The 12,246-nt window shown below is 36.4% G+C and overlaps 1 protein-coding gene across 5 annotated transcripts in view; it reads right to left on the reverse strand.

Moving 5' to 3' along the window:
- Positions 1–12,246, reverse strand: part of NCOA1 (nuclear receptor coactivator 1) — a 175,322-nt gene that overhangs the window by 127,973 nt on the left and 35,103 nt on the right. For all 5 annotated transcript variants that reach the window (XM_080683458.1, XM_080683456.1, XM_080683460.1 and 2 more), the window contains exon 2: positions 5,568–5,700. The gene's annotated coding sequence lies outside the window, so the exon portion shown is untranslated. The remainder of the gene's footprint in view (positions 1–5,567; positions 5,701–12,246) is intronic.

Consider the following 12,246-nt stretch of genomic DNA (forward strand, 5'->3'; position numbering starts at 1 on the left):
TGATTGATGTTTCTCTCTCATCGATGTTTCTAACTCTCTATCCCTCTCCCTTCCTCTCTGTAAAAAATCAATTAAAATATTTTTTTTAAAAAAAGAAATAATATTTCAGCAGGGTTGCTAAATAAACATAATTCAATTGTGTTCTTATTAGCCAACAAAGAGAAAATGTAAATTTCTGGACCTCTTTCTTATGGAAACTTTCAAAACAGCTTAGAGAATAAAAACAAGAATTACAGCACTACCATCACCTCCAACACCACAACTGCCTAGCTCATGGTCACTCTTGCTTCATCCCCACCCACTGCCTTCCTCTCTTCATAAAATAATGAAGCAGATCCCAAACATATGCTTGCATCCATCAACCTTTCAGCATATATTTCTGAAAGATGACTCTTTTTTCATATAACCACATACTGCTATGACAATAATTTCTTAATATCAAGTATCCAGTCAAGTGTTAAAATTTTCCTAAGTATTTCATAAATATTTATTTATTAAAATCTGGACCCAAATATAGTCCAAGCATTACTATTAATCTCAAATTTCCTCCTTCATTTCTCTTTTTTTCCTTCCCTGTAATTAATGTTGTAAACGCCAGGTTGTGTGTCCCCCCAAGGACTTCCCCAAAGCCTAGATTTTGCTGACTGCATCCCCAATGGTTATCATTTCATTTGTTTCCCTGTCTTCTATGTTTCCTGTAAACAAGGAATTAGAACTAGAGGCTTGATCTGATTCAGTTCAATTTTTTGGCAAGAATACCTCATAAGTGATGTTGTGAATTTTCATTAAGAGAAACCTAACGCCTGGTTGTCTTTCTGTGATGTTAGCAATCACTGATGATCTTTGCTTGGGTCCAGGAATTCATTACAAAACGGTGATGTTTTGCTCAGCTGGCGTGGTTCAGTGGTTGAGCATTGACCTATGAACCAGGAAGTCATGGTTGCTTCCCAATCAGGTCACATACTTGGGCTCCATCCCCCAGTAAGGGGCGTGCAGCAGGCAGCCAAGCCATGATTCTTTCTCAGTATTGAGTTTCTATCTTTCTCTCTCCCTCTCCTCTCCTCTCTGAAATCAATAAAAATATGTATTTTTACAAAACGGTGATGTTCTATGTATCACTCCTTCTTCATTTGTTAACTAGAATATTCCTGAAAAAAAGAAACTTCCTTCCCTTCAAGTATAGTTATAGTTCCTTAGCATACTCCAAAGAAAACTAATGAGTTGTTTTAAAGTATCATTACGAACTTACAGATTTAAACATGTGATGTGACTGGTTATACCAGGGGTGGGCAAACTTTTTGACTCGAGGGCCACAATGGGTTCTTAAACTGGACCGGAGGGCCGGAACAAAAGCATGGATGGAGTGTTTGTGTGAACTAATATAAATTCAAAGTAAAGGAGCGGAGGGGAGAGCAAGAGAACTGGATAGAACAGCCGGATCCAGCCCGCGGGCCGTAGTTTGCCCAAGGCTGGATACTGTAGAGATACCTGCCAATGTTCATCTTTGGCCAGCCACAGTCCATTCAGATAAGCACCTTAGTTACTAGTATTTTGTCATGCCTTATTAGAGTTTGATGACTTCCTTACAAGGTGTTCAAGGCCCCAGAAATAGAATAAGCGTTAGCCATAAGTCACATTCCCATACAACTAGTTTCTTTCTTATCTTTATATCTACTAAATTAAAAATTCCTAACTCTTAATTATAAATCAGCTGTGATATACAATCTGGGTTTTATAACAGAACATGGACCCAGAATTGTAGCAGTATTTCTCACAGAAGTCTACTTTTAGCATTTCATTGACTGCCCCTCAAAAAGCATATCCCACTTAAAATTCAATGTTGAATGCTTCAATTTTGAGAGACTGGCTCAAAAAGATTCCTAATCTATTCTCTGCTGGCATTTTTGCTCTGGAAAGTATTTCTTAGTGTTCCATTTCAAAATTTGGATGTGTTTTTTAAACATGTACAATAAAAATGCAGTTTTATCTTTGATAAATTAATAAGCTCATCAAGTACGGGGAAATGATCAAACTCTTAGAAACTGAATTATTTTGTACCATAATTCAGACTTTTTATAAAATCCTCATACCTCATCCTTAACATTAAAACTCATGATACTGTGAATATGAATTAAGTTCTGACTATTTGAAATACTAAACGTATTTGCTAAGTCATGCCCCTCTGAGATCAGAAACATGGAATTATCAATAATAAATATTTATTTTGCTAAAAAACTAATTAACAAACATTAAGCCCTGTCATACTACACAGCTAGCAAACGTCACTGTGGAAAAGCAGGATCCTGTATGCACTTGCTGACCATTCCTTCACAATACTCTGAAAAAATATGGCTTTAGTGGCCAAAAATTGCTTGCTTCCACAATTTTTACTTTTTTCTTCAACAGTAAATCACAATGAGAAATCACACCACATTAGAGATGCCAGTTCTTCTCTCTGAGAATAGAGGGATAAGAATTGATCTCCTGGAGCAATTTCTTTTACTCACAGACCAAGTATACCTTCCCTGCAGTTAAAGTGACTAGACTTGGATCAGAGGAAATAGTGCATCTTTTCCAGGCAACATTGGCTTAAAAAAACAATCAACCACCACCAACAACAAAGCAAATACCCTTCTGCAGCGGTGTGTACTTCCCAGTGTAACAGTTACACATCTATATGAAGCGCTGGTATGGCCTCTGCAAATCAGTGCTTTCATCAGACTGAAAAACAAAAATTCTGCTGGCCTGCACACATGACAATAACTGCTTTTCCAGATGATATGCCTTTGATAAGGGATTTTTGCCAAAAGCTCATTTACTTTCCCTCCAAGGATAATAATTGTCATTAACTTTGAAAGTGGCTTTACAAGCCTCTGAGTAGTAGTGTGAGTTGACCTGTTTGTTGCTATGAGAAAAATAACTGTGACTGACACTTCAGTAGTGTGGTCTTCCGTCTTCAGCAACATTCTTTAATTTCACACGGAAAAGCATTATTTTATGTAATTATATTTGTTATATTTTTTTCATCATAAGTCTAAAAAATAATTATTATAGAAAAGGAAACTAAGACAGAAATCGTAATTCAATCCCCCAGGGTAGCATGAAAATAGAAAAACTGAAATGTGTGCTCTTTGCATCACACCACAGAGAGAACCATAGCAAGAGAATAACTATTTCCTTAGCACAACTGGTTGAAATTTTTTTCAAAGGTTTTCTTGAATCCAAATAAAATATTTCTAAAAGGTACCACTTTAACTTAATGTAAACTATATTTCAAGACGTAACTTACAAATGTTCCTGGCCCTAAATTATGTACTGATTTTGTTTTGTTTTCATACCCCCCCAAAAAAAAGTCCCACACTCTCAAAATCTAAAGACTTCTCAAAAAATTTACAAGAAAATATTGTCAAAACATATTATATAAAATTTCTGAGCACAAAATTGCAAAATTTTCACTTTTCTTCATTTTCAAAAGGAAAAATGACAAATATTAATAGGGATATCACTCTGTGAAAGCTTGCAAATGAGTGGAGAGAGAGAGAAGAAATTGATGAATTAGAAATCCCTAATTAAAGATTTAAGCAACCTAATTTGGCTACGTGGCAGTTTTACAAATCCTGTAAAATAAAAGGCTAATATGCAAATCAACCGAATGGTGGAACGACCAGTTGCTATGATGTGCACTGACCACCAGGGGGCAGACACTCAGTGCAGGAGCTGACCCCTGGTGGTCAGTGTGCTCCCATGGGGGAGCGCTGCTCAGCCAGGAGTCAGGCTCACGGCTGGTGAGCACAGTGGCAGTGGCGGGAGCCTCTCCCGCCTCTGCAGCAGCACTAGGATATCCTAAGCCAGCAGTAGGACATCCCCCAAGGGCTCCCAGACTGCAAGAGGGTGCGGGCTGGGCTGAGGGACTCCCCCAAGTGCACGAATTCCGTGTACTGGGCCTCTAGTAGAATCATAAGTAGATCAATTAGTCAGTAAATTCAGCTGATCAAACTTCCTACTCCCTAATCTTAACTTTTGTTGAGATGTGAATACAGAACTTAACTATATTACTCACAAAGGGGTTCTAAATTATGATTTTATGTGTTCATTTTATAATTGTTGTTAAATGGTCTTCAGATTAGTGTATTTAGCCTCCTTAGCCCCAGAGTAAACATTCTGAATGAAAGATGTTTTCAATTTAATTCATAATGAAGTTATAGAACAATTTATATTCTTCCACATATCTAAAATCATTCTTTGCAAAGCTTAGACATTCTACTAATGCTGTTAAATGAAAGTAAGAAGGAAAGATATTTTTAAAATTAAGAGAAATGGTTCTGATAATAAGATAAATTGCATGTTTAATCATCATTACCGTTTGATTCGAAATGACATCAAGAAATTTTAGAAGAGTACAGATATATCTACTAGCTGCCAGAGTTCTAAAACTTCTCATCAAAGCAAGCTAACTTTTTTATCTGCTATTTGATTTGAGGTAACCTCTCCTTGGCAAAAATTGCTCAAATTATGTCACCCCTTTCTAGAAGGTAATCCATTTTTTTAAAACTGGAGCAGTCTTAGAATTTTCCAATATCATGAATTTTTATTACTTTAGGATTTACTACTTTATATGTTCTTACAAAATAGAACAAAATGAAATTAATAATCCCAGTAGTAAGTGATACATTTTTGTCAGATTTTTATCTTTTCTATATTCCAGCATGATTAACTTATAAACCTCTATAATGTATACAAAGAACCAACCAACTTGGACCTATCCCCTAAAATAATTATCTTTCCATACCTTCTGCATATTTGGAGAAAGATAATTTTTAAAAATATTTGTTTTTCACATGAACACCTGACTACCCTGTTTGGAGTTTATATGTATTTTAGAAAAATAGGAAGCACTGTGTTCGTTTTCCATTGACATGATGTTTCCTTTGATTGTTTTCAACGATCTTACGTAGTCTTCAGAGTGGGGGCCCACCCCGTAATTTGGAAGTAGCACTTGATTCTTTACATAGCTCGATTTTCTGGTGCAAGTGAAACTAACCCATCAAATCCCAAAAGCCCTACAGGCACAGTCCATGGGGAGGAAAAGTGACACTTCTTGGTGAATAGAGAATCCTTAACAACAAATGAGAAGAATAGGAAAGGAAGGTTTCCAAACCAAACTAAGGGACAATCACTAAGATCTCTTGTATCATGTGAGCAGGCTCTCTTAGAGTGCTGAATTCAGTTGCTCGTCTCAGAGGGTCATGCCATAAATAAAACAATTATTAAACTGGCATTTATTTATTTCAGTTCTTCTAACAGAGTTTACTGAGTCTTAATCTGCACTTAGTATAAATCTTAATTTCATATAATGGACACAGTTTCCTAATTACAAAGATTACCTTCTTTTAAAATCTGGATCTTTTCTCAGTTTGGGGGGAAAGTAAGCTGGGGAGAGGGGTAAATTCTCCAAAAGCTAAGCATTCTAACATAAAAATTTAAACTTCTGAAATATTTATATAAAAACCAACATTATAAAATGACGGCCAAGGAGTCAAATTAAAGTAAAATTATACCTCAAATACCTTAGAAAGTAGAAATTTCTAAATGTTGGTGTCTTCATTTGGAAGCAAAAATTTCTACTGCACGATCTTGCCTGATGGTCCTTAATTTTTTCATCAGTTGGTTCCAGTTACATTTCCATTAGTGTGGATAGATCTAAAGTAGGAAGAAGAAGACACAATTAGTCTACTAAAAATATTACAGATTAAATTTAGATATTGTGACACATCATTGTTTCCCTACAAGCAAAGATCCTTACACAGATGCTTTAGTTATTAAAGAAATGTCAAATCCCATTCTTATCCCTACTAAAGATTTTAAAAATTGAAATTAAAGATTAAAGGTGAAAAAAAGGAAGTTGATAGGAGGTAATTAGTTACTAGCTTTAAAACAGATCCCCAAAGAAGGTATGCAGCAAATTGGTGTTTGCTTTGCAAAGGTATTCCAAGGAGACAAGGGGCTTTTGACTATTAGCTCACTCATCAGAGTTGCTGACATCATCCCAGCAACAGTAGCCTGAGTACCCAGTTTTAGGTAAAATGGAAAAGTAGGAAGAAACAGGGTTTCCAGCAGATCACCTCTATGGCAAGGAAGCACCCAATATGACGGTTACTATTCATTACCGGGTCATTGGCAGTGGGATAAGACAAACTGGATTTTACTAAACTAATGGTAGTGCTGTATCTTCCCACTCTACCTCAAAGCTAATGCCAAACAGGGGGGTATTTGTAGATATAAGAGAATGCTTAAGAAATGTAAGCCCTACCTGCTTTCATTATTTGAAGTTCAACTGCTTTAGGCTTTACCACCCAGGGTTACTATTATTCCCTTTAGATCACAAAGACACAGTGGATCAGGCTCCAGAAAAAAGTCATTGTACCACAGGTCAATTCAGGAATCTTGCTAGTTAATTCTACCCGTGCTCTCACCCTTGTCACCCTTGGACTTTGTTCAAAACACAAACCATTCTGGCCAACTACCCTCTCTCCTATTTTCATGCCCACAATGTTCTCTATGCTTTCTCAGTCACTCCTGTGTTCCTCCACTACTGCCCTTCCTGCTAATCTTTTCTTCAAAGACCTCTGGAAACCCCATTTACATAGCAAAACAAATCACCTCTACTTCTTCAACCGTATCACTGAACACTCCTTTCAGCCACTAGTCTAAATCTGGCTCTTGAAAAGAACTTTGCAGACTGAAGGCTAAGACAGTAGATCGAACTTCTCCATGGTGACATTTCTAGACTCAACTCACCAGCAACCCCATTCCTTCCCTCGAGCTCACATCATCTGACTGCCCTATCTTCTACTTCTCTTTGTCATTCAATATCCCACTTTTTTTTTTTTTTTCTAATCTGGGTCCACACTCAATCCCTTCCATGCACTGTGCCTACTCTCATCTCTCCAGCTGCTGTGTTTTCTATCCCCAGTCTCAAAATCTTGGTTGTCACCCAAACTATCAGTCCACCTCGTATGTTACCTTCTTTCTTCCACTTCACAACCCTCAAATTCCTAATCCTGGGGCAATTCAATCACCTTCTAGAAACACACACACCACACACACACACACACACACACACACACACACACACGTAGACTGATCCTGCTATAATGTAATAATAGGGTCTTCAAATTCAGTTAGACACTAAATGCTATCCAGTATCTCTTTTATATGCCATTAATCAGGTCTTTCTACCATAACTCATACTGTCTTTCTTTCCAATTTTTTGCCACTCTCCCTCTTACAGACCCATGGGGAGGGGGTGAAATGGAAGAGGGGTCTTCTTGTTTTTCTTAACCATTTGTATAGGTTGTTTATAATATGAAGATACTATTTCTTTCACTTGCTTTTAACATTTTCTCAGTCTATCATTGGGTTTTAATAATTTTCATTTTTAGGTGGCCAGATTTGTCCACCATTGTCTTTTTCATTTATTTTATTATGTCTCTATTTATAAATTTCTGATAGCAGATAAATAGTCTGATTTTCACTTTTCTGTGGGCTAATTGTTTGAATCCTTCATTCCAAATGATGTCTGATCTAATCTAAATTGTATTCCAAACTGCCCACCAGTTTTCCTAATGTTAATTCTCACAAACAATCTTAACCAAATATTAGAAAAATAAATCCAGCTACAATGTGTATGATAATCAAATAATATTATCCCAGGAATGTGATATTAGTTCAATAGAAAAAAAAATCCATCAACATAATTCACCATATCAACAGACTAAAACATAAGTGATCACCTTAATAGATACAAAAAAATTAGAAAAAACTCAGCCATTCATGACTCAAAACTCTCAGAAAACTGGGAACAGAAGGGAACGTCCTCAGCACAGCGCATGAATCTACAACAAGTCTATAACTGCTATCAGACATAATCATGAAAGATGAAATGCTTTCCCTCTAAGACTGGAAGAAGGCAAGAACATCTCTCACAACTCCTACTCAACACTGTACGGTACTGCAAGTATAATAATAATGCAAGAGGAAGAAATAAAACCTAAAGATGAAAAAAAAGAAAGAAGTCTTCTTTCACAAATGATAGGATTGCCTATAAAGAACACCCTAAAGAATCTAACACTAAAACCAGTAAGTGAACTAAGCATATTGCAGAAACAAGGTCAACATACAACATATAATTGTATTTCTACAGGGTAGAAATTTAAAAAATAGTAACAATTATATTAGCCATCAAAAAAGAAATACATAAGGCCCAGCTGGTTTGGCTCAGTGGTTGAACGTTGACCCAGGAACCAGGAGGTCCCCGCTTCAATCCCAGTCAGGGCACATGCCCGGGTTGCAGGCTTAATCCCCATGCAGGAGGCCGCCAATCAATGATGTTCCTCTCTCATCGATGTTTCTCTCCCTCTATCTTTCTGCCTTCCTCTCTCTCTAAAAATCAATAAAAACGTATTTTTAAAAAAGAAATACCTAAGCTAAATGTAACAAAATAAATGCAAGATGTGTGTGCTCAAAAATACAAAACACCAAGTGAAGGAATCGAAGACCTCAATAAATGGAGATACACTATTTTCAAAGATCAATCAATACTGTTAAGATATCAATTCTTTCAAAATTAATTTATAAATTTAACATAAATCCTAATTACATTTCCACCAGGCTTTTTGTAAAAACTGACAAGCTAATTCTAAAATTTGTGTAAATGAACAGAAACTAGAATACTCAAAACAATTTTGAAATAGACCAAAGGTGGAAAACTTACACTACCTGGTCTCAAGATTTTCTATAAAGCTATAGAATCAAAACACTGTAATTCTGGCATAAGAATAAACATACAAATCAATGGAGGAGAAGATAATGTCCAGAAACAGAGTTGCATATTTATGGTCAACTGATTTTCAACCAAAGTACCAAGGTCAGTCAATGAAAAAATAATTGTCTTCATTACAACTGGTACTAGAACAATTGACAATCCATGTGGTAAAAAAGAAAGAAAGCAAAAAAAAATTCAACCTACATGTCCTATCTTATACAAATACACCTAAATATTTTAAAATGCAAAATTTCTGGAGGAAAGCAAAGAAACAAATTTGGGGGGTCCAGGAATTGGCAAACTTTTTCTGCAAAGAGCAAGACAGTAAACATTTCAGACTTTGTGGGCTATACAGTCTTGCTGCAAATATGCAACTCTGTCATTGTAGCATGAAAGCAGCATAGACGATGAGTGAACATTAGGTCAAGGCCATATTCCATTGAAACTTTATGTTCTAAAACAAGTAAGTGAACTAAGCATATTGCAGAAACAAGGTCAACATACAACATATAATTGTATTTCTACATGGTAGAAATTTAAAAAATAGTAACAATTATATTAGCCATCAAAAAAGAAATACATAAGGCCCAGCTGGTTTGGCTCAGTGGCCTGAATGGGCTGTAGTTTGCCAACCCGAGTTAGGCAATGAGTTTTAGATATGACACCAAAAGCACAAACCATAAAGAAAAAAATTTATATTTTGCACTTAAAATTTTAAACTTCTGCTCTTGAAAAGGCAGTGTTATGAAAATGTAAAGACAAGCCACAGACTTGGAGAAAATAATTGCAAAACAAATGTCTATTAAAGAACTTGTTTCTGGAATAGAACCTTTTAATACAATTGTAAGAAAATAAGCAATTAAATAAAAGTAATGGGCAAAATATCTGGACAATGCAAAAACAAAAACTCATCTCAAGGAGCCTAGTTACATGATACATGTGTTTAATCTTCCCTTTAAGCTCCCTAAAGCTAGACTACTCCTCTCTGAATAGAGCTTCCAACGTTCTGCCTTACTCAAGAAGATAACCAACAAATGAAATAAAATTGTCAGAGCATTTTTTAAGTTAATTTTTATTTTTCAATTTTTTCTTATTTATTGAGAAAGATTTGTAGTTCCACTTATTTATGCATTCATTGGTTGTGTCTTGTATGTGCCCTGACTGAGGATCAAACCCAAAACCTTGGCTTATCAGGACGATGCTCTAACCAACTGAGCTACCCAGCCAGGGCTAAAAGTTAGTTTTTAGTTAATATATGTACCTGGTACAAAAGGGTTATAGTGAACTAGAGGCCCAATGCACGAAGATTCATGCAAGAATGGGCCTTCCTTCCCCTGGCTGCCAGCACTGCCTTTGCTCTGGCCGGAGCCGCCTTTTCCCTCTGGCCCAGAGCCGCCTTTCCGCCTTCCCACGATGCCCAGAGGCCCGGAGCAGCTGGGGTGGTGAGGAACGCCTGCGTCATTGCCATGGTGACAATGCAAGCGTCCTGCCCCACCCCCGGCTGCTTGGCGCCTACATATGCAAATTAACCCTCCATCTTTGTTGGGTTAGTTTGCATACTCACTCCTGATTGGCTGGTGGGCATCACAGAGGTATGGTCAATTAGCATGTTACTCTTTTATTAGTGTAGATAGAAATTTCCCCCAATCACCCAGCTTCCTCCCCTCACTTACTGTGTGTTTACAGTTATTCTGCTTATATAAAAGCATTTACATACATATTTTTAAAATGGTGGCATATTAAGATACTTACTACATCTTAAAGCTTATTTCATATCATTCTTTTTTAAAATATATATATTTTTATTTATTTCAGAGAGGGAGAGAGAGAATGATTGGCTGCCTCTGCACACCCCCAACTGGGGGCCGAGCCTGCAACCCAAACATGTGCCCCTGACTGGAATCGAACCCGGGACCTTTCAGTACACAGGCCAACACTCTGTTCACTGAGTCAAACCAGCTAGGCCTCATATCATTCTTTATAAAAATCCCTCATACTTCCTTTTAATAATTTAATAATTTAATATTTATGAATTCATCATGTTTCATTTAACCAGTCTCTCATTAATGGACTCTTACGTTGTTACCAATATTTTGCCACTATTGACAACGCTGTAAAGCATATCTGTGCACTTATGAAGTGAAATTACTGAGTCAAAGAATATCTGGATTTAAATTATGATAGCCTTTGCTAGATTGAGCTCCACAAAGTTTAACAGGGAGGAAAAATATGGACATGTATCAATAAACCTTCCAAATTAGGGAAACTAAGCTAAAGCAACAAATTCTCATAAGCTATAGCCCCAATAACTAAGCAAAAATGTTTTATGAGATTTTCAACTCTAAATAATCTAAGATGCTCCTTAATCCAAGATAAATTTATAGTGAATGACAATAAGAAGAGTGTCAGGTAGCTTGGCCCCCATTATTCCAAATTTTTTCTATTAAATTAAGGTACTTTTTATTTAATAGTTGTAACCTGCCTCATTTATAAAAGGACTTGAATTGGTTACAAGTTAAAATACAAGGTAAAGGAGATTCACCACAATAAAACTATGCATATAAAATTTAAAAATTGAGACTGTGTACTGATGAATCTATACACATTAAAAGGACAACTTTAAAGTTGTAGTACTGAGATAAATAGCCATCAGAAAAAAGGAAAAAAAAGATACTGTAGTAGTTGGCTTGGCCAGATACTATTCTCCAAAGATGGCTACCATCAATTCCTCTCCTCTCTGTGTGCACGTGTCACTCCACCCACCAAGAAAGGGGGATTATTTACCAGCTCCTTGAATCTAGGCTGGCCTTGTGACTTGCCTTGACCAACAGGATGTTGGTCACGACATGTGCATGAAGCCTTCTTAGACTGTCCTGTCCAGTCCAGCCAGGTTACCGGCAGAGTGAGTGATCCCAGTCGGTGCCACATAGAGCAGAAGAATCCTCTCTGCCCAAGTTCCTGACTCATAGAGCTGTATAAAAATCATAAATCAATGTGGTTTTTAAAAAAATATTTTTCATTGATTTGAGAGAGAGAGGAGAGGAAGAGAGAAACATTGATTTGTTGTTTCACCCATTTATGCATTCATTGGTTGCTTCTTATATATTGGTTGCCCTGACCAACTGAGGTAACCAGCCAGGGCTCAAAGTGGTTTTAAACCATTAAGTTTCTGGCAATTTATTATAAGACAATAGGCAACCGACACAGACAATATCAAGTCCATGATATAAACATAAACACAGAGTATCAAATTGGAGTCTGTTTTCAGGTTAAAAGTTTACATTTTTGATAAGAGGAAAACATGTAATTTTTTTTTTATCTGAACTTCATGCACTTATACAAAGAACAATGAAACTACTGGACTATAGTTTCAAGTATAATTTTAGAAAATACACATCATTCAAATGATGTTCTTTACATAT

Source organism: Plecotus auritus (genome assembly GCF_963455305.1).
Source record: "Plecotus auritus genome assembly, chromosome: 8".
Lineage (NCBI taxonomy): Eukaryota > Metazoa > Chordata > Mammalia > Chiroptera > Vespertilionidae > Plecotus > Plecotus auritus.